At 36.1% G+C, this 21,616-nt stretch overlaps 1 pseudogene; it reads right to left on the reverse strand.

Moving 5' to 3' along the window:
* Positions 1-3,154: 3,154 nt before the first annotated feature.
* On the reverse strand, positions 3,155-16,496 carry LOC127655050 (RNA-binding protein 44-like; annotated as a pseudogene).
* Between the last annotated feature and the right edge of the window lie 5,120 nt (positions 16,497-21,616).

Here is a 21,616-nt window from a genome sequence, read left to right on the forward strand (position 1 = left end):
CATTTTTACTTCTACGAATTATTATTACTGAGCTCTCTAATTATATTTTTACTGGTAAAAATGCATGTGCATAGCTCTACAATTCATACAACTCTTTACTCATGAGCTTTACTCATCATAACTGAATTTTTACTCATTAAAAAAACAAAAAACAATCACAGAACTCATTCAATCTTTACTAGTAAATATTCCAAAGCTCTAAATTTGCATTCTTATTAGTAAAATTCATTAGATGCAAAAAAGAAGCAATATACTGTATAATACAAATATTTAAGAGCAACGAAACACAAAGTAACACAGGCTATAAAAAATATATAAAAGTTAGAAAAATAACAAAAGTTATTTTTAAATGGCATCACAACTGTTATGTGACAGAAGTCAGTAATGTTACTATGAGTTACACATCAGAAAGTCATTGTTTGGTTCATCGTAGCTTTGGTTGGACTGCAAAAAATAAGATTAATTTATGGGAATGGCAAGGATTGATATCAGCCCTACAGCGGCATTCCCAATCACACAAACATGGTTATTTAAAATGCCAAATTTGCCCTCCAGTTGTTAGACAAGATTAATTGAGATAGATATGCTTTTATAAATGGAGTGGTGCAGATTATCTCAACTAGGCAAAAGCTACTTATCTATAATTCAAATTAAGATGGTTCAATGACCCTGATTTTGTTCAAACAGCTGCAGCAATATTCTTTCCTCATTTTAAGATCAGAATTACTAAAATGACATCAGATCATATATTGAAATATATGTAATTATATACATTTTGCTTGCCAATTTACACAAGCCAGATGAATATGCATGAGGCATGGTTACCATATTGAGATGGCACTGAATAGAGAGCACCACAATGCAATTCTTACTAGTAACTAATTCAAAATTAAATTATTGAGCTTGTAAATTGGATTTTTTTACTAGTTAAAATGTAATTGAAGAGTTCATTTATTCTATTACATATTGTAAGAATATATTTCCAGAGCACTGAGATGCAATTACAGAGCTCGGCAGTTAAACATACACCATCTTTAATGTGATTCTTTACTAGTAAAAGCTCAATTGGAATTCTTACTAATTAAAAATGAATGGGAGTCAATGGAAACACATGACAATTAAATACTCAATTATAGATCTCTCTAATAGACTCATGCACGTCGCTTCCGCATATAGGCTCAGTGGTCACCGCAATTCTGGCGTAGTGTGAGGGAGACTTGTTTCAGATATATGAGGAAGTCAGAGAAGCCACATAGTTTAAAAGTAGGGAGACAGGTGGTTATAAACTGAAGGATAAATGTATTGTTATATTTAAGTTGTAATGAATTCCTACATTTGTATTAATGCAGGCATGACATGACCATTCAGTAAAAAAAAAGAGAGGGGAAAGATCATCTTGTCTTCCTTTTATGGATATATCATATCCTTGGGATCATTAATTATTTTTTTTATCATTGTTAAATTTTATCTTCACAGACTGTGTTAAAGAACTCCAACCATCCCATACTGTCCCAAAGCAGTTGCTCCTGTGTTGCTGGGACAGCACTGCACAACCACATTGTTGCACTACTGTACCAGACAGCATATTACTCTTAGCTTGGCATCAGTGCAGTTCCTCCAGTTCGAATATGTACTGACTGAAACTGAGCAGAGCTGGCACAAACCCAGATCAATGGTAAATTTAAGTAAATTTTCCAAGGCTTTCAGGAATAAGATAAATGAGTATTCCAGTGTTTTCCTAATATTTGATGCACATCAACAGTACATGTTCTGAATTGAACTCATCAGCTTGTTACAAGAGCAAGACCAAAAATTAGTGTCATACGATTAAACGTGTATAATTTATGTGCCTCCATGAACAGGAAACACTGGCTTATCCTAATGTGTCCACTTGGTATTCTTAGGGAATCAGAGGAGGTCCTGTCAGTGGGATGGCGGTTCTCTCTACATGACCTAAAGAGAGGAAACTCGCTGATGGCTTAAGGTGCTCACTGCAATCAAATAAAATTGAATGTAGTATTATAAAACTGATATTCCCAACTCTAGATTGTGATTGAATGAGCGGTGTGCAAAGCCGTTGTAAAATGACTATAAACTACTGACATTGCTGTGACATTGCTTAACCACAAACTGCCGACAGTTAGGCATGAATTGTATTATTTGGCTTAAGAATTGTTCATTGTAAAAATAATAGTTGATATTATTATTATACAACAGTTATTGCCCATCTTAACTGGCATTTCAAGAGTGCTGATGTACAGTCCAACAAAATTGGTACTTTTGACTGTTAGTACACTCCACCCATTGTCTTTATTTGCACATTCTGGTCAGTATGTGTATTTGTGAATCTTTCTTGAAGTTACATCATTACACCAGTTGGTGGCAACAACAGACTGTCTTCATGAGTGAGACACAGAATCAATAACAACCGATTCATTCAACAACATTTATTCGTTCAGAAATGCCACTACTGTTTCTTGGAGATATGTAATGGTTAATACTGCTTTGACTTTGTTTGGTACTATTTTTCGCAGGTGGAGCAAAATGACACAACTGGCAATATTGTCTATATTAAGTTATGCTATATTAAGCTTCTTGTTTGTTTAAATGTTGTATATATGCAGTATCACACCCACAGTTGTGCTGTTGGACTGTATATCAGCATTGTTGGAATGACACTCTCAGCCAAACAAATTTGATAACCGAAACTGTTGGATAATATTGGATATGGAATTGTTTACCTAAAAAAAAATTTCATGTAATCATTTACTCTCCCGCATTCCTTCTAAACCCATACTACTGTCTTCTGTGGAACACAAAATGTGATGTGAAGAAGAAAGACCATGAATTGGCTCTGTCACCGTTATGCTTGTTGTAGGGAAAAGTTGTTATAAAAGAGAATGGTGACCTGGCCTGTCTTTCTTCCTAACATCTCATATTAACATAACATCTGTGTTCCACAGAAGATAGTAGGGGTTTAGAATAAATGAGGGTGAGTAAATTATGACTTTTTTTTTTTTTAAATGAACAATTCTTTTAATTGGCACTGAGAAATGGGTTTGAGATAAAAATGGGCAACTTATACTACTGTTGTATAACAATAATAATAATATCAATAATACAATACTACTTTTCATTTCAGGAGTACCCTGTATAGAGGTTTTACCAGAGAGCTGCCTGACCTCTGCAGTCCTGCAACAGGCAGAGATACACAGGAACCTTGCCAGTGCTACAGCCCCTTTAGTTTCAACAATGTGGATGTCTAGTGAGACATCCCACCACATTTCTCCCCATCAAGATGCCCCACTTCTACTTCTACCACTTGATGGATGTTGTGGCCCAGGTCCCTCTGTATTAGACTGACCGAGAGATGGACCATGAAGAGGAAAAACTAATTGATGGGTTGCAGGGCCTGACACTGTCAAAATAACAGTTTAAAATATTATGTCTATATCATATGTGCATTTCTGTAGAGAAAGTAATGAGTAAAATTTAATTTCCTTTCCTTCCCTAGTCACGCCAAAAGGTATTTAAAGCTTCTGGAACGCATGACTAAAAGTTTATTTTTTTATATAATATACCAAAATGTTATGCTTACAGTTAATAATATATTTATAATGGAATTAAATAAGTTGCGATCGATAGAGGTTCGACATACGACAAATAAAGCTTGCTACTACCAGTTTGCAATCAGAGAACACTGTACTGGAAGTTCACGTAGCCCCTGAGATTTTAGTGGAAATACATAAGAAATACTCATGCAGAGTCTATTGGAAGTCTTACTGGTAAAAATATAGTTAGAGATATGTAATAGAAATTCTTGCAAGTAAAAATACAACTATGACAAGTTCTGCTAGGAACATTAAAATATAATTTTGCCTTCTTTACAAAGTATCACCATGGTTTAACCAGAGCGGACATGCTTTCTCTGGAATTACATAAAGTCACAAAAGACCCCTTAAACAACACAAAGTTTTAGACACATGAGACCAGGGCTGGACTGGGAAGAGAAATCAGTCCTTTTCTGCATATCACGGCGCCGTTTTGTGGGCCGGTCTGCATATCGCAGCGGCTTATTTAAGCTTATCGCGGCCTATTCCGTGGCCGACCCACCAGCCCGCTCTGTTCTCCTGATGGCCAGTCTGCCCCTGATCCGCCACAAAGTGCGTCAGCCCACCGGGAAAATGCCCGGTATGCCAGATTACCAGTCCAGCCCTCCATGAGACCCTTAAAAACATGGCTTGAAATGCTTTTCCATTAAACAATGTGTGACCATCTACTGGGCTTGGACTGAAGTCATTACAGGAAACAAATTAATTTTATTCAGGCAATACAATAGAACTTGTTAATTATACATATTTGTATCACTCTGATAACAGAAGTGCTGAAAACCCAAACAGTGTCAAAAACGTCTAAAATAAAATTCAACTTATTTGTCTGTTTTCAAGATCAGTGCTCACACAGAGAAATAAGTGTCAATAACAATGAATTGCAGCCATATGGTGCACATAAAAGGGAGGAAAGTACTTGAAATGGAACTGACAACTGAACACCACTCAACTGGTCACACTTTAACAGCTGCTCAAACTCAAACACAACTGGGGGCAGAGGTCTGTGTGAGAAGCTCCGAGGTCATATCCACTATAGATCTCAATGGAAGGCCACTGAGAAAGCCCTGATGCTTGGCCCGCAGTTCCAGCAGGGCATCTACAATCTTTTGGCGGCTTATGTTTGGGTGGCGCTCTGCCAGGCGGGCCATGATTGTGTCATAGCTTCCCATGGTGGCGTAGTGCTGTGGCACACAGGTACCAGAGGCTGTGGGTGAGTCACATGCATTTGTCAACCTGTCCGTGTCCACTCTACAGCGTGGTCCCTAAGTCAAAGCACAAGAGTGTGACAGATGTTAATAGTTCAGAAATGAAAATAGAATTTATATAAATTATAATTGTAAAAAAGGACAACGTGCCTGCTTCTAATTTATAACCTGGTAAAAACCATTTTAAATATTGTATAGCCAACTTATACAATATATATATATACTCATTTTGAACAAGGCGAGCTGCCACTTCATACATACTCTTTGTGATGACTTGTGATGCACAACACCCTTCATTTCCGGTCTATCACCAGCAGTTTCAGCAGGCCCACAGGGTTGCTGTACTTGAACAGTGTGACCTTGGAGGCAGCACCCGTTTAGATCTTTAACAGCTGCCTTGGCATCACTTGGGTTCTTGAGATAAACAATGGCTCCCCTAAATAAGCACAGACATTTTTACAGCTTATTAGTGATGCACTATATTGATGCTGAAGTGGTATTCTGCATTAGTAAAAGTCTATAAATTTGGAGCCGTGTGAAGAAATTACCGCAATTTAAAACATTAACAGAGAAGACCCACAACTGCTGGTGCCAATTTAATAATGCCATCCTTACAGCTTGGATGTGGTGCTGTAAGTTCATTATTATTATTGTCCAGGTACAACAAGAGTTGTGTAAAGCAGGTGGGTATAAGCATCCTAGTTTTTCAAGCAATACACCCAGGTTTTCCACTTTATGAAACAGTTCAATTTAACTGCTTATATGCACACAATACTTGTTTACTTTGTATTTAAAGTTTCACCCACTGAGTGAATTCACAGTCGATTAACATTTACTAAGATTCTGTTGATTGCAACAAATATATCATGCTAGGGGGTAAAGGTGTTATGTTGAAAATACAAGCATTTAATTTTAATATAGGCTGAAAGAATGTGCTCAGAAACTATATTGAATACTTATATTGCAATCTTGAACCACTTAAGAGTATCAGCCTTTGACATGCATTGCATCAGTTCTTCAAGTTAAAAAGGTTTATATAAAAAAAAAATAAAAAAAACACACATAAGAATACTTACCTGATATTGTTGCTGAAAGTGGACATGCAAACACTTGTGGCATTATACTCCTCAAACCAAAGCAGCACTTCACGCTAGAAAAAAATAAATATTTAGTGTCTGCCCCTAGTGGCCATTAACTAAACTGAAGAGCTTTCACTTAGAATACACATCAACTTTATTGGACCTTACCTCAGTTATATTACTTGGCAAGCATGTAACAAGCAAAAGAGAGCTTAGCCTTTGGTTTGACTCATTCTCATCAGTCACTGTGTAGTAACAAAAATTTGTAATTTAACCAAAATTATCAGACAGCTATTATGGAGGCCCCTGCCCCCAATTATAATGGTCCAGTTTGTAGACAGCTCTTGTATAAATTCAGAACTTAGAAAGAGTTGAGATTACCAGACATCCATATCCAATAACGACTACCTTTTTGGTTCATTTTGTAGTTCAAACGTCCCCTCTCCTCTCTCGGATTCTTCATCTTTCCATCTTGATTTAGAGACCAAAGTTCCTCCTCTGCATCAAACCAATCTTCACTGACATTTAGATCCTTGATGGCAGCTACCATAGCAAGAATACAAAACAGTGATAAATGAGTTTGTCTTGGTTTCTTCTACTTCATTCGTCTTGTTCCAGGCTATATCTTACTGGAAACAACTGGCTGCTTGTTCAGAACCACAGCTCTGTCGTTCTTCTGCCGTCTGCCGCCATCTTGTGGTCCAACCTATTCAGTGGCAGAAGAGGACATTTACACTGCTGATCTTAATGTAACAGACAAATATACTGCAGGTACGAATACTGATCATTACAAAAATACAACTACCTGAGTAGCTTCAGTGTTCTGACAAAGAGGTTCCCTCATCTCTTTGGATACTTCAATCACATTTGTGGCAGCACTGCATAGAATAGGAAAATATCATACATGTGCAGAACATGTATGATGCAATTTCAGCAATAATTCAATAAGGTGGTTTCTATTTAGCGTAGCATGGAGTGCCTAGTTGCCTTTATAAAATGGTTACCTGTGTGAATTTTATAAAAAAAAAAAAAAAATGAATTCAGTTGTCCCTCAATTTCTTAAAGCTGCACTATATAAGATTTTTTTAGTTAAATAAGTAAATAAAAAAAATCCATGTTCAAAACCATGTCCTTGTCTTACCCCAATTCACTACAGTAGGCCTATAATTATGATTTCTTTTTGAGGGAATTGCAGACGTCGGGTCAAATTTGGCGCGAAACCAGAGTCAGTTGTCGAAGCATGTTTATGTCATATCCGTTAGCTGAGAATCAATGTCCGACTGTGTGTCGAGAAGCGGGAAAGGAGTACAACATCTGTTGAGTCAGTCCGGTCGTGGTTTCATGCGTCAGGACAGCAGCGGAGTTATATCACTCTCCTAATAGATTTAACTTTTTTTTTTTACCTACTATACTGCTTGGAAATGTTTTCTGGTAGGGTTGTTGAAGCTTATGTTCAATTCATTAAAGCATGACAAACAATTTTATCATGTGTACCGATCGCAATGTGTTTATAAGTTTATGTTTTCAGTGACGTTACTTTTACAATCTTACTAATATCGAAGACTTTGAGTATTTTACAACAGCAATTTCAAGATTCCTAAATTGTGACAATGTTTGTGCCGCAGGTTGTCACTTTACTGTCCTTGTAGCAGAAACATTTTGGAGCAATACATCTGTGAACGGACACTTGCCATTTTATCCTTTTAGCAGATGTTTAAACGGATCTAAAAAGCCACTATAGATACAATGATTCCCCATGAATTTATGCTTCTCAAGTTGTCTATAAATGTATCAATTTCATAGCACAGTAATTTTTTATTAATTTGTTTAACATGTAACCATCTCTCCGTTACTTCCAAATAAAATATAAAAAAAAGCATTATTGTAATTGTTATATTGCATATTATTTTCATGTTCAATAAAGTATTTTATCATTATTAAATCTTCGTTTTATGTTTTTATTAGAGCTGTCAGAATTAACTCGCCATTAAAAAAGAAAAAAAAAAAAAAAAAAAGGAATGCAGTACCAACCTTAGCCACCAGGTGCCACTATCAGTAAACATGTTATCTTATGCTTTTAATGCTTTTTCTTAATTATTTCACCTTAAACATTTCATTTTGATAAATTGGGCAGAAAATGTGTTAATGTGATACAATTATATTTAAAAACATAGTTTCTTAAGTCTCTTTCAATCTCTGAAAGTATCTCCCGTTATATCTCCATAGCAGTCGTCTGGTTGAATGCGTGTTTAGTCTACTGACTCATGCATTAATATTACCATGAACCCCTAAAACCCAAGAATGAATCAAGTTGCTAAACTACTAATAATTAAAACCATTAAATGTAAAATTACACCATAATTGTATAAAATATATATTTTAATAAAAATCCCCCTGGCGGAGCAATACAATCACCAATTTGTTTGGGATGAGCATTTTACATCATATAGCAACAGAGAAAGCATTAAAAGCATAAGATTACATGTTTACTGATAGTGGCAACTGGTGGCCAAGGTTGGTACTGCATTCCTTTTTGTGAAGGGAGAACAAAAACTTTTGAAGAGAAAAACATTTTTCTTTTGTGAAGAGAGAAAAAAAATATGAAGAGAAAAAAAAAACATTTAAGACTTAAGGAACTGGGACACAATTTGTTTTTTTACCTTGCGGTTCAGGGCTTTCGTACAGATGGGACTTGTAAGGCACATTTTAATTACTACAGAAGCAATTCAAGTCTTAAATCACCAAAAGGCAGAAAGAGACATTTTTGTCTGGAAGTGCTTTTTCATGGCGAGTTCATAGCTAAGGTGTTGACGCTCTGATGCACATCATGAAAGCATCTTCACAATTACTGTAACAAAGCAGATAGCCACAGTCTTCCGGCAGATGAATATTGCAGAGGATGAAAGTTTAAGAGATTTAATGCCCATTGCAATGAATATGCAACCTATGGGGAAACTTGTTCTTTTAATTAGTCAACCTCACACTTACACTTCGGGAAACGTTTAATGTTAATCGAATTGGTGCTATTTTAGTGCATTTCTTGTGAAAGGCTTTGCTTGGAAAACGTTAAAGCATTATATTGTTATATATTGTTTTGTTGTCTTCCTAAGATGGAAATAAATGCTTTTTGACAAGAAAATAAGTATATATAGTGCCAAATTTCAGCACTTTCAAAATGTGATTAATCACGATTAACAAAAAAAATATATAGATTAATCGTGATTAAAAATGTTACTCTAATGACAGAACAAATTTTTATATTACACTTGTTTATTGTTTGCAGTGCATAGACCTACTATTATTACTACTAGTATTACACTTGCATTGTCCACTTAGGCTGTAGATTGTAATTGAGTCTTTAATTGAACTCATATCAGCAATTGCATGAGTTTCAACTCTTAATATGACATGTGTAATACAATACAGACATTAGTGAATAAAATGTTTAATATTCATATTAAATTATAATTAAGCGTGTTGCTTATCTTCTTCAAAGTAATAAAATACAAAGTATTCAAAGTAATATATTGTTTATACATTTTTAAGCGAATAACATAATATCAATATGTAAATAGCTTGTCATGACTCTGCTCTGCAGGTCATCTCAGAGTCCTCAAACATGAGATTAATCCGCCAGAAGAGCAGTGGGTAATCACAACTGATGCAAAATGTTCCCCTGCAAGTACCTTGCAGTTATACGTTTCAACCACTAGAGGGCCAAAAGTTACATATTGTAGCTTAAAAAAAAAAAGCTACAATATGCGTTATTATGTTAATATGCATAATGTTCATCTCTAGCGGCTATACTTTTGAAAGGGAGTAGTTTAACGTTTACAGCCCCCATTCACTTCCATTGTAGAGGTAAATGTCTCACTCGAACCCCAGATGTGTGGGGGTTTTTTTTAAGAAAAGGGGATGATCAAAATAAATTGACAATCAACATTATGCCACGAATACTGTCAATTGAGCTTAAATTGTATTGAACCAAGAATATTCCTTTAACCAAAATCTTTAGGTGCATCCTTCACGAATATGGTCCCGGACATGTAAACGATGATAGAAAAGTAATTCTATGTGTGCTGCACATTCATGTATTCAGTAGCTAGTTGTACAAATGTTTGTCATAACTGTAACTATACAGTATTGGGTATTTTAGCAAAGGTGGAATTGTGTCTTGACCAATCAGCATCCAGAACCATCCATTTATTAAAAAAAACATTTATTTCAAGGACGTTTATTTGAAAGATACTGTGACCACCTACCTTACTGGGCAGTTAAATAAGCCTAAATGGGCCTCAAGCACCTAAAATGAGACATAATTAATTATCACTTAAACTTGCAGATATACTGCTAATAAATTCCCAAATCTTCCAAGATGAATATTTTAGGAATGGTCATACCGAAGCTGGGCTGTAGTATGTCCCTGAGGTTATCTTTACAGAGTCTACTGACAGGGGTTTAAGTTGATCCAGATGAATGCCTGCAAGAATCTGTCTCCTCATCTTATGGTAATCTTTCTCTAGTGTTTTCAGAGTTTCTGCCATGATGTCAGGCAGTGCCTCAGTCCTGAAGAACATACAAAAAAATGGTTAAGCAAAATCAATCAAGACAGGATGCTCAATAACCATTGAATTGAACAGTCATAATACAAATTTAACGGCATTAGAAAAGTTGATTATTTCCTTAAACATTTTAAAGGAGTTTTGCTCCTTCCTAACCAGTCTCTTACCCATAATGTGCATGTTCGCCCAGCTTGGACATGAAGTAACATCTCCAGCAGTGCTGTTGGCACATGACAAACTGAAGGGCCAGAAGACACAGTTCTGCCCATCTCGCCTGCTGTCCACATTCACACCCACTAACTCTGCCACATTGGTCACCGCCACCCTTTTCAGAAATGCCAGAACTGAAAAGACATGCACAAACACCACGACTAGACGCTTCTAATTGGACATTAAATAAATAAAACAAATAGCCTCAATGGAACTATAGCTTTGTTCCAAATAGCACACTACTATACAATTCCTGAGTGTGTACTGTATACGGTGCCCAATATACCAATTTTCTTTTGTATGCAAGGATGCTTAGATCAGAGGTTTTCAACCTGTGGGGCGCTCACCTGTTAAGGGGGGCGTGAGCACCAGTTAATTCAGAGGCATACACTCAAGTGAAACAGCTGCGAATGTGAGCTAGCAAATCTTTAGTCATCCACTAGAGGGTTCAATCTTATTAGCACCCCAGCTAATCAAGAGATCTTTTCATATCCTCATTGGCTATGGTTACGGAAGAGTTGGTGTGATCGAGTTCAAGAAAAAACAACTTAAAACAAAATGGACCGCTGGCTTGTAAAAAAGAATACCAGTGATGGTAAAACGGTTAAACCGACTGACAAAAATAAAAAGAGGAAGAGTTCCCGACTGAGCCCATGCGTCAAACTGATGGTGAACCCTCCAGGTCAACAGGGCTTTCCACACAGAGGGGATTCATTGCAAAAACCAAAGGCCTGGGTGCATCAAAATGAAGTATGACGTACAGTATATAAAATAAGGATTCACGTGCATCACATTAAATAACGAACCATGTCGACAGTGTGTTGTATGTTCCGAGGTGCTAGCAAATAACAGATTGAAACCTGTGAATCTGATAGAAGACACTTACAAACCAAACACCCGACGTTAAAAGATAAACTGGTTTATGACCACCCAAACCACTCTGGCAGTCAAAGCGCTTACTGCTTCATGAGGTGCCGCATTTAGTTGCCAAGGACAAAAAGCCTCATACAATTGCAGAGAGCCTCATTGGCATGACTTGACTTTCTAATTTCAGAATGATAAAGGAATCAGAAGTATTTTTTTATATATTATTTCACTAATGTGGTAAAAAGCTAGAAATCCAATCAGAACATAGCATAACCTAGCCACTTATTGTATTTCTATATAAAGGAATGATTTTGGGAGACCGAGTAGTCTGTAAATCTGCAAAGCACATTACCTTGCCTTTATATCCTTCAGCTGTTTCAGTTCCTTCTCCTTCTCCTTTAGTTGTATGAATTCCTAAGAGATAGATTTCACAACTTTATTACACAAAGGTTATTTGAAAAGACCAACTATTACATTTATAATTGAAAATTATACCTCTGTGATAATATCCAAGTCAGACATGTAGACCACAGTGATGGTGCTTTTATCTGAAATGGACATTTGCATGGTCTGTGTATCTTTCTCATAGCTGACAGTTAGTGGGTCTGTGTCAGTCGCAACATCTCTGCAGGCTTTCACTTGGGAGATCTGACAAACCTCTGCCGCACGTGTAGATGTAAAGCAGGCTCTGAAATCCCCACAGGCATCTACTGTTTGGTTCACAAAGACAGGAGCGCAAGCACCACCGCATTGTACACTTGAAGTGGATTTGAGTGCAGAACCCACGTTGATCTCACTGCAATTCTCCTCAATCGGTTGTTCATTTCTTGAGACATTCTTATTTCCTAGCCCCTCAAAACGGTTTCCTGAATCATCAGCCAGCACAAAAGAGTTGCCAAGACAAGAGAAACCATCAGAAGAGTTTGCAGAACTGGCCATGGTGGTTTCTGATGGTTCTGTACTTCCTTTGGTGGCCATTATAGAGCAATTATAGTTCGTCTTCATGTTCTGGCTGTTATCGCTCCATTCAGTGTGCTCTAAGCCAGTGCTACTGAAACTGTAGTATTCTGGCAGGGTTTCCTGATCTGAACCACAGTAATTTGCTCCACCTTCCAATTCCACATGTGATTGGTCATTTTGGGTATAGTGATTCCTCTGAGCCCGACTCTGCACATCCAGCTCCATATCAAGGGAGAAGCTTGCCTGGGCTGTTGGGTCCTTAAAGCATTTGGTGTCCTCCCTTTTCTCTACTTCCTCCCATAGTGGAGTCAGACACTGGGCCTGGGCACTGCACATTCCTTTATGAGGAGAAGGTCCACTATAATGCCTCCGAGTGCTTCTAGTTGAGGTATTCTGAAGATCCTTTAAATCATTTAGGGTGCTCTGGAAGCAACCTTCATGAACATTTCGCACTGGAACTTCACTTTTAGCAGTTATGACATTCAGCTCTTCCCTCACACTGCCTGGAGTCACCTCAAGGTCTTTCCCATCTTAAACACAAGAAACAAAAATAGTGTAATAGTTGCTAGTGATGTTTCAGGAGTATATATCATGACTTGAACATCACCTCTCACATGATTCATAGACTTTTTCCTCTGAAATCAGAATGCGTACGCCACAACATCTACACTTCTTGAAACCAAATGGACAACTGGTTCCACAGTTTTGACACCGAGAAACACTGTAAAACTTTGGGAAACTTGACCTGTGACAGAACCACATTACATCATAAGGAGTGAGTTTATTATTAATGAGGCCATCACATATTTCTTTATAATGAGCAAAATAATAATAATGATGCATCAATGCATGTGTCGACAGTATAATAAATAAAGCCACAGAAAGACTACACTCTTGCCATTTTTAATAGAAACTTAAAATTAAGGGCATACTTGTTGAGGTTTGATGACATATGAGTTGATGTAGGGGCTTTTTTAGGGGCAATGTAGTTTCCTTTGACTTGATCTAAATTGAAAAGATATGCAGTATAAATAATGTTTGATCTGACAAAAACATCTGTAATATTTTAATACTGTAAAATTTTACCAACTGAACTAACGTTTCATATAAACAAACTGTCTGGCTACTTCGAGTGCAGGGTGTCTTTTTAAAAACTGCAAAAGACCTCCCTCTCCTGTAGATGAGAAAGAACACATTGGTTACTTCAAGATAGAAGCATTTTTTCTTTTTGCCATACAGTTTCAATTGTTAATGGCTGAATATTTACGTTGTATCAATGCCCTGTCCTCCACTTGTAAGGCGAGGTACCATCCAAGCAGCTTTGGATCTGTGAGTTCCAGGCAATGATTGACCCAGACAAGCTCAAACAATGATCTATAATGTGTGCAGGTACAGTGAAATTTAAATTATACAAAGTGTTTTCACCATTGGGCCACATGGTTCAGAGCTCGGCGAAGAAGGTTTCCAGTTGCATTTCTACTTTAGGACGGTTCAGTTCAATTTCAAACCATTCCCACCCAGAATTCTCTGCATGGTTAGCACATGCTTAAAGCTACACTATGTAACCTTTTTTATATGAAAAAATAAATTGTTATTAATGAGAGAGTGCAACAAATATCCATTTTCCAAACCATGTCTTCACCCAAATACACTTTGATAAACCTATAATAATGATATTATAAATATTTTAGAGCTGTTGAGATGGATTTTGCAGGAAATTGCATACATGTCATTCGCCCGTGCGCGTTGACATCATATCCGTACACAGAGAAAATAAGTAGCGCATGTGTGGGAGTAACCTGAAAGTTTTTTGTCACAACGAACAAGATAAATTTACCATGGATCATTCAAAACAGCAAACCTCCAAGGAATCATTTTGTAAAAACAAAGAAACCCTGAACAGAGCAGTCTACAAGCAAAAAGGGAAAGCGACAGAGTCTGTAATAAAAACCCGAATCAACATAGGCTTGGCTTTTCAGAGGTGGCGACAACTCAGAGATATGAAAGGATTTAAAGCGACCCAGAGATGGCTTTTTTCTTACTCAACAGGCAAGATATTTTATTAATATGGTTTATAGTTGAATAATCACACATACGTCATACGGACACATACGTCTGTGTGTATGTAGTGAAATACAATAATTATACTGTAATCAGTGCAGAACTTTTCACTTGTTAGCACACGTGTGTATTTTTCTATATAAATGGCAATAATTTATATAAATAAATCCTTTAGTCCTAGGCTTGCAAAGGACATGCAATACCGTGGTCTATTTGGCCAGAATATCCTGACCTTACCAGACTAGTGAAACTCCAGACTAGTTTAATGTTAACAAACGTTGCCTAACTTTTGTAACATAATATATTTCAAAACATCAATGTTTCCAATAAGTCAAAACAACAGCATAAGATATGGCACTTATCTGCTCAGATGACATGTTTTCGGATATCCCACTTTTTCTTTCTTTCATTATTTATGTCCATTCGCTCGAAGTTGTCCTGTATCCATGTGTACACTGGTGCCTCGAACCACATTCATCTGCGCAAAGGAGCAGAGCCGAAGCACAACTTGCGTCATTATCAAAACGGTGTTCTTCCGCAAGAAACACGCAGTTTTATTTTTTAACCACTAGAGGGCCAAAAGTTACATAGTGTAGCTTTAAGAAAACTGTTCTGGTGAAATGCTTGTAGTGACGTGGGAACTCCTGATTGGTCACTTACACAGTCTTTTCTAATCCTGATTTTGCAGCACTGCAGTGGAAAAAATAACTGTGCCAACGAGCCCAGGTGGATACAGAACGGAACCTTTTTCCCAATGGTAGAAAAGCGGCTATTGATTCAAAGCTCAATATTTAATACAATGAATAAATCAATTGATATCTGGTTCAGGCACAATGATTTGTTTAAGGGCATAGTTCACCCAAAAATGAAAATTGTTATAAATTAAATTACTCACCCCCATGTTGTTCCAAAACCAGTGTTAGACCGAATGTATGGAAAAAAAGATACAATGTATGGAAAAAAAGATACAATGAATGTAAATGCTGTCGGACGCGAACATTCTGCCACAAATGCCTTTTTGGAGTTATCAGTGTATTGAGGTGTATATAAAGGGGCTCAATGTAAATGTATAGGGGCTCAATGATGACAGTATTTTCATTTTTGGGCAAACCTATCTCTTTAAGCAAGACACAATCAAGCAATTTCTCATAATGCTTTTCTGTCCCTAAATGAAGCTGCTACCTCCACTGAGAATACAGTTTTGTGATAAGGTGTAGGCAGTCAATTTGTTCTACCAACTTGTTCATACCTGTTCAGCATAAATTTCCTTCCATTCTCATCATGTGGTGGATCTTTATGAAAGCCTGCAAGAAATTCTGCCAAACGTAGTGAAAAAGATCACAAAAACAGGCTAAGTTTGTAAAGTATGGCTTTGCTAACCTAACCACATATACATCATATATGCTATAAACTGCATTTCAGAGTTCCTGATAGCTCTGATTAAAAGTATGCTAATTTTGTCTGTATAATGTCTTTAAGATATATTCACGTCTCTGTAAGGATGCCATCAGTACACTTACCTGCATGTTATTATGTAAAAGGCGTTATCCCAGTAATCATTTATTTTAGACAGGATCAAATAAAATCAATATTAAATACATTTCAATGATCTTTCCAAAACACTACAGTAAATATCACAAAACCTGTCAAGACCAGGGTTTTAGGACATGTCGTGGTTAGATTAGCATAACCCTTTTTCTCGTTGTTTTTTTGTAATGAACGAACAAAAAGGCAAAAAGGAAAAGTTGTCAACTTGGTGAGCACACGATTTCATCCATACAGGCAAAAAGGCTGGAAAAATGCACTATTTTCAAAAGTATCATTTTGAAAGTAGGGCAAGTAAGAGGCCATGATTTATCATTTGGTTTGACTGTGTAACTTACCAACCGTCTGATTCACTTCAAGGAACGAGCGATGGTCAAAGGGCATCATGTGCCACATCGTTCTGCCAGAACTATCTTCACACGTGTTAGAAGTGAGTTAGACTATATTTGTTATTATTGATGATAGAGCTAGTGCATCTCCAGCTCTGTTCAAGCGGTTTCTCCGTAATTTCGCGAGCCAAGCTACAAATTCGCGTGACTTTAGATCAGAAGGCGCCAATTAACCGCCAGGTGAATGAGATCTGATATCTCGACACATAAAAGTCGGAAAGAAAGGAAAAAGGAATAATTAATAATAATACGTTTAAAATGGTAAATATATCTGAGAACATATCTGATAACATTCTATAAAATTGACACGTAAAAGGCGAAAGAAAAAAATCTATAAAAATAATATAAAAATATTAAATTAAAAATACATTATTTAAAAATATTTTTTAAAATAATAATAATGATTATTATAAAATACAACAATTATAATACTGAATTCGTATGAAGTAAATAGTTTTGAATAGCTCGTTTTAACGTTGACTGAGCTGTCAGATACGACACAGCGGTTGTGGACATCGACGGTTAATATCAGTATGGAAAGTTGCTGATAAGAGTCCACATATATACAAAAATAATTGGTCAAACTAAGTTTTGGTAAGCTATAAATCCTAAACTGAAATATCTCTGTCCGTTACGGAAAGCAGTTTAAATCATGCTGTAAGGAATAACGGTTTAACTTATCTGGCCAACTACCAACATTTATTTTAGTTAGATTGTATTTGATCCTGCGATACAATGGAACATTTTAACTGTTGGCTCTTTCGTTGTTATACATCAATATTTTATATATTTCTTAAAATAAAATTACCAAATGTGTAGTATGCAGTTCCCACTGGGTGACGCTTGATTTGGAAATGCAGTCGTTAGTCTCTCCAGTGGCCACTAGAGGGCAGCGAGAGCACGATGAATGACCCAATCACTGTACCGTGAGGTTTGCGTCGAGTTGCCCTGGTGACGCTGTTTCGCAGTAATCTTACATAACTTGAAAGCAGTTAAATAGTTAGCTATATAGTAAAATCAAGGAGGCCTACAACTTCCCCCTGTTGTACTTATTTAACCAGTGACACTTTACAATAAGGTTATTGATGACGTCACCCTTGGGTTACAGCATTTATTTTTCTTTAACCCTTTTACCCAAATACACTTATATCTATCAAAAATGGATCTACAAAATGCCCAGATAGTGTCAAGTTTTCAAAATATTTACAAGACAAATATGAAAAAAATAAAAAAATAGAATAAAATATATATTGACGTTTTATTTTTCATATATCAGAGAGAAAATGCAACAAATCTAGAATCTAGAACAGGATTCATTACTCGAAACTGGCTGTCGAAATACATATTGAGCTACACATAACACAAGATACACATATGCTACTTATAAGTTACACATAAGTATTTTTCCAGGCACTTATTGTGTCTAAATACAGTAGATGCACAACTTACATAATTTCCAAAGTACACCCAAATTACAATATTCATATCATACTGTTCACGTGTTACACTTGCTATAGTTTACTTTGTTTCTTCATCAAACAGCAATGTCAAATGTAAATAAAATCAATCACTGAAACAACAGCGCCAGCTTGAGTAAGAAATAACATGTATATTATATATGTGAACACATATGGGATACTGATAACTCACCATTGTTGTTTAATTAATTTTTGCTCAGAAAATCAATGTGATATAGTACAACCCCAATTCCCAAAAAGTTGGAACAGTATGAAAAATATGAATAAAAACAAAAAGGAGAGATTTGTACTGTAAATTATATTCATCCTTTGCAATATTGAAAGCACTACAATTACACATTATATAATATTTTTCCTTGTGAATTTCATAGTTTAAAAAAAATAAAATACAGTAATTTCAAATCGGATGATTGCAACATGCTCCAAAAAAGCTGAGACGGGGCAATTTAAGACTAAAAACAATTAGACGAGTTGAAATAAGGCGATGTGAATCAGGAGATTTGAAACAGGACAGGCAATCGTGTCATAGTACATAAGGAGCCTCCAAAAACAGCCTAGTACTTCAAGAGCAAGGATCATGCGAGAATTGTCAATTTGCCAACAGATATAAATAAATAATCCAGCACTTTGAGAGCAGTGTTCACCAAATACAAATTGGAAGGATTTGGGGCATTTCACCCTCTACAGTGAACAATATAGTTAAAAGAATCTGGTCAAATCTCGGTTCGTAAAGTGCAAAACCACTTCTGAACGTGTGTGATCTCTGTTCCCTCAGACGTCACTATCTTAAAAAATGTCATTCATCTGTAATGGATATCATGAAAATGGGCTTGGTATAACTTTAGTAAACCTCTCTTAGTCAACATCATTCACCGCTGCCTCCACAGATGCAAGAAAAGCAGAAGCCATACATCAACACTGTTCAGAAGTGCTGTTGACTTCTCTGGGCTCGGTCTCATCTTTGATAGAAAGTAGAACAGTGGATCTGTGTTTTTTGGTCTGAAGAGTTCAAATTTCAAAACGTTTTTTGCCGTCGTGTTATCCGGGCCAAAGAGGAAAAAGACCACCCAAGCTGTTATTAGCGTCAGGTCCAAAAGCCAGTGTCTGTATGGGCCAGGGGTGTGTCAGTGCCCATGGCATGGGTAACTCGCATATCTGTGAGAACATCATGATGGCAGACAGATATGTACTGTACACATTTTGGAGCAACATACAGTACTGCATACTGCCATCAGCACTCCAGGGATGTCCCTGTATTTTCCAGCAGGACAACTTCAAACCACATACTGCCGGATTACAAGTGCATGACTGGGTAATTAGAGAGTTATTAAGCACATCATCCAGCAACGAAAACCTTGTACAGTTGTGCAGCTAAAGACCTACATAATGGATGACTGGGGGAATATTCTGCTTTCTAAACTTAAACTTGTGTCTACAGTACCCAAATGCTTAATAAGTGTTATTAGAAGAAACGGTGATGTTTCACAGTGGTAAACACTCGAATGTCTCAACCTTTTTGGACATCTGATTTTAAATGACTGTACATTTTCAAAAAACAAAAAAGTGAAATTTACAAGGTAAAACATAATATATAACATGTAGCTGTAGTGCTTTCTATATAGCAAAGGGTGAATTTTTGTTTTTATTAGCATTTTTCATACTGTCCCAACTATTTTGGAATTGGGGTTGTATTCATTAGCATGAATATAGTCCTCATTCTTCTTGTAATAAACAAAGAAATAGATATCATGTGATAATGACCTTATATAGATATGAAATTATCCTAAAAATATTATTTACGGAAGTTCAAAAAAAAAGAAAAGGAAAAAAGACACTTTTACATTCCTCGGGCCTCTAATGACCCTATACACTTTTGGCACTTAAACCATTATGAAAAAGACAAAATTTAGCAATTTTTTTTGTGTGTGTGTTACACTATTTATAAAAGAGAGATTGACGAATACTAAAGAGGTGTGGGCACAAATGGATGAGGTACAGGGTGTGAAATGAGATCCGAGGTATGCGTTTAAGGGTTAGTGTTAACAGATATTTATTTACAGCTCATTTAAATATTATATTGTATATATTATATATAGGCCTACTCATGCTCATGGTTTGCTCAAGTTAGTTCATAACACATTAACAAATACAAACACACAAAACCTTATTGTATAATGTTAACAATTAATCTGCTACAGTTTAATATTTTTGATGTACATTTTAATTCATTCTAGAATAATGCAAATGTCAGTAAATTAATATGTGGAAATTAATTGATCATTCCAAACAAATCAATATAGTTTAAATAAATGAACCAAATCACAGTTATTTGCTTGGAATGATCAATGTTTGGACCTACAAAAAGGTCAGGCTATAGGTTCGAGCATGTAATCACATTTCATTTCTCCATCTCATCAGAGGGAAAGCTGCTTACAAGGCAAAATAAACAGTGATGATGTATGTAGGTAATGTCACATCACATCTTGAGCTCCATTGTACTAAAAACATACTCTAAGCAAATGGTATACATTAGCTGCCCATTTGCTAAGTGAAATCAATACTTCACTAAAACACAGTCATTAACAGACCACAAAATATATGTTGATGGAACTGCCCATTAACTTTTTTGCATGAAGGCATAAATTGCTTAGTGTTCTTCTCTGTTGCATTAGTCTGTTATATAGCATGATTCAAGTTGGTAAGAAATAAAATCGTTGTGTTGACTCTAGAGTTATTTACAGGGAAGTGGGTTCAAAGGTTAAGAGGTTTGCTTCAGCAAATGGGGTAAGGGATGTTGCCACGGTGATCGAACATCAAATGAGCCTCAGCTGGATCATCTCTGTTTTTAGTTACTGGATGAATTTCATCAAGACTAGTAAAAAAGCTCAATGTGGGGAAGAGATTTTGAGATTAGACTAAAGGATTTTTGCTTATTGTTCAATTTACTTAGTTGAAATTAATTAAAGCAACACAATTCTAGAACTTTTTTTCACAACTTGATTTCATGGTGTTTATGCATTTAAATAATCCATTTGAGTTGGGACTAAATTAATACTTTTTTTGTGTTAATGTAGCATTGATGAAACTGGGCATCGGATTTACATTTCCCAGCATACTTTGCCTGGGACACGATAGGGAGAGTAAATGTTTAAATTGACTACTTTATAACATATTTGTGCATTGATATGAATGAGTATACTGTACTTGTTAGTGTTTAATGTTTTGTTATGTTGAGATTTAGAAGAGTTTCTGGGTTACCATTATGGTGAAGAGTGGAGCTTAATCTATCAATAAGAACCGAATGATGATCTTAAAACAGTGGATTGATTGCTTTGTTCAGCATCTGCTGTTAAACATAGTTACTGTTTTATACTCTGTTGTGCTTCCAACTAGCCTATATTTAGCATGCTAACATTCATTTTCACTGGTTAATACATAAAGAAATAAAATAAATGTATTTGAGTATTACTGACATGTCTAACATGACATGTTTACCCAATTCAACTAGCTTCTTTCTACACAAAATGTTTGCTTTGAGATTACACTGAAATTAGTTTTCTTAATTTAAAATTACGAACACGTGAAACCTCTGTCCACGACTGAATCAAGTTCAGCCAATGCAAATTGTTTGAGTGCATATCAGTAACTA

Source organism: Xyrauchen texanus, chromosome 14 (genome assembly GCF_025860055.1).
Source record: "Xyrauchen texanus isolate HMW12.3.18 chromosome 14, RBS_HiC_50CHRs, whole genome shotgun sequence".
NCBI lineage: Eukaryota > Metazoa > Chordata > Actinopteri > Cypriniformes > Catostomidae > Xyrauchen > Xyrauchen texanus.